Here is a 2,521-nt window from a genome sequence, read left to right on the forward strand (position 1 = left end):
CAAGAGATCGAGACCATCCTGGTCAACATGGTGAAACCCCGTCTCTACTAAAAAATACAAAACATTAGCTGGGCATGGTGGCGCGTGCCTGTAGTCCCAGCTACTCAGGAAGCTGAGGCAGGAGAATTGCCTGAACCCAGGAGGCGGAGGTTGCGGTGAGCCGAGATCACGCCATTGCACTCCAGCCTGGGTAACAAGAGCGAAACTCCATCTCAAAAAAAAAAAAAAAAAAAAAATCTTGGCTTTGACATTTCCTAGCTCTGAGCCCTTAGACAGGTTGCTTGAATTCTTGGAGCCCCACTTTCCTCATCTGAAGAAGGAAATTGTAATACTCTCCTGGGGTGTTTTAAAATTAGAACCTGGCTGGGTACAGTGGCTCAGAGCTGTAATCCCAGCACTTTAGGAGGCTGAGGCAGGCAGATCACTTGAGTTTGGGAGTTCCAGACCAGCCTAGGCAACATGGCAAAATCCCATCTCAACAAAAATTACAAAGTCAGGCATGGCGGGGTGTGCCTAATAGTCCCAGTTACTTGGAAGGCTGAGCCTGGGAGGTGGAGGTTGCAGTGAGCCAAGATGGTGCCACTGCACTCCAGCCTGGATGACAGAGGGAGACACTGTCTCAAAAAGATCAGAACATGCCAGTGAAGGCTGAGGTTTTCTTCATGGAAACATGTTGACTTCTGATTTCATTTCTTTAATGGTTATAGGATTATCCAGATTCCCGTGTCAAAGTGAGTCAGTTTTGGTAAGCTATATGTTCAAGCAATTTGTCTATTTCAAATGTATCTTCAATTTTATTGGCACAAAATTATTCACAATATCCTCTCATTTTACTTCTAATGCCTGTAATATCCATAGCAATACCCTTCTTTTCATTCCTGACTTTGAATATTTTTGCTTTCTTTCAACTTTCTCTTCGTCATTATCACCAGGGACTTATCAATTTTCACACAATTGGCCTGTGGCTTAGCCGATCCTCTCTGCTGCATGTTAGTTTTCTGTTTCTTCAATTTCTGTTCTCCACTTTGTCATTTCCTTCCCTCTACTTTGAGTTTATTTGCTGTGTTTTTTTTTCCCCGAACTTATTAAGATACATTCTTAGCTCATTAATTCTCAATATTTTTTCTTTTTTAAGATGTGCACTTAAAGTTATACATTTCCTTTTGGAGGCTTAAATGAAAAACAAAAATATGTTTAAATGCCTGCTCTCAAATAGGCACTCAATAAATATCTTATCCTCATCATGCAGTGTCATATGAGATGGGACCCCAGCACAGTTTGCAGCTCTCTTGCTAGAGAGATGTGATATGTATTCACTGAGTGTTCTACAGGGCACTCTCTGAGGACTCATTCTGGGCCTCAGATCACTTCTCTTTTTGGGTCTTCGGGAGGGTTCCTCCACAGGGTAAGGCAGGGCACAGACAGGAGCATGTGTTTTTGGCCCTGTCATCCTTGGAGAGCTTAGACCTTGTTCTCCTGTGATGGTTGTATGGAAGTCCATGGAAGTATGAATTCTAACCTGCAAGCCTTTGGCAAATTACATTTTCTAAAAATGGTCACAATAGGCCAGGTGCAGTGGCTCATGCCTGTAATCCCAGCACTTTGGGAGACCAGGGCAGGCGGATTATCTGAGGTTGGGAGTTTGAGACCAGCCTGACCTGACAGGGAGAAACCCCATCTCTACTAAAAATACAAAATTAGATCGGGCATGTTGGCTCACACTTGTAATCCCAGCACTTTGGGAGGCCGAGGCCAGCAGATCACCTGAGCTCAGGAGTTCAAGACCAGCCTGGCCAACACGGTGAAAACTCATCTCTACTAAAAATACACAAATAAGCTGGATATGGTGGCACGTGCCTGTAATCCCAGCTACTCAGGAGGTTGAGGCAGGAGAATGGCTGGAACCAGGGAGGCGGAGGTTGCGGTGAGCCGAGATCACGCCACTGCACTCCACATTTCCTACGTTCTCTTGAATGAACTGGAAGGGATTACCACCATTTCCCATTTTGTTCCTCCAGCCTTAGGGCTGATAGTGACTTCCTGTAGATACTAGTCTTTGGATAACCTCATGTCCTTTTTGCTCCCCTACTTCTTCCAACATGTTTGTTACCAATTCTTCAAATTAAATTGTCTACTTGAAATACCTAGAAGAATTTCTGATTTTTTTTTTTTTTTTAGACAGAGTTTCACTGTGACACCCAGGCTGGAACAGCAGCATAATCTCAGTTCACTGCAACCTCCATCTCCTGGGCACAAGTGATTCTCCCACCTCAGCCTCCTGAGTAGCTCACAGGTGTATGCCACCACACCCAGCTACTTTTTGTATTTTTTATAGAGTTGGAGTTTCGCCATGGTTGCTAGGCTGGTCTTGAACCCCTAGGCTGAAGTGGTCTGCCTGCCTCGGCTTCCCAAAGTGCTGGAATTACAGGCATGAGCCCCTGCACCTGGCCTTCTGATTTTTCCTGATTGTCTATTGACTAATATACTTGGCATTACAGAACTTTGCATAATCTGCCCTTTG

Source organism: Saimiri boliviensis, chromosome 1, assembly GCF_048565385.1.
Source record: "Saimiri boliviensis isolate mSaiBol1 chromosome 1, mSaiBol1.pri, whole genome shotgun sequence".
Lineage (NCBI taxonomy): Eukaryota > Metazoa > Chordata > Mammalia > Primates > Cebidae > Saimiri > Saimiri boliviensis.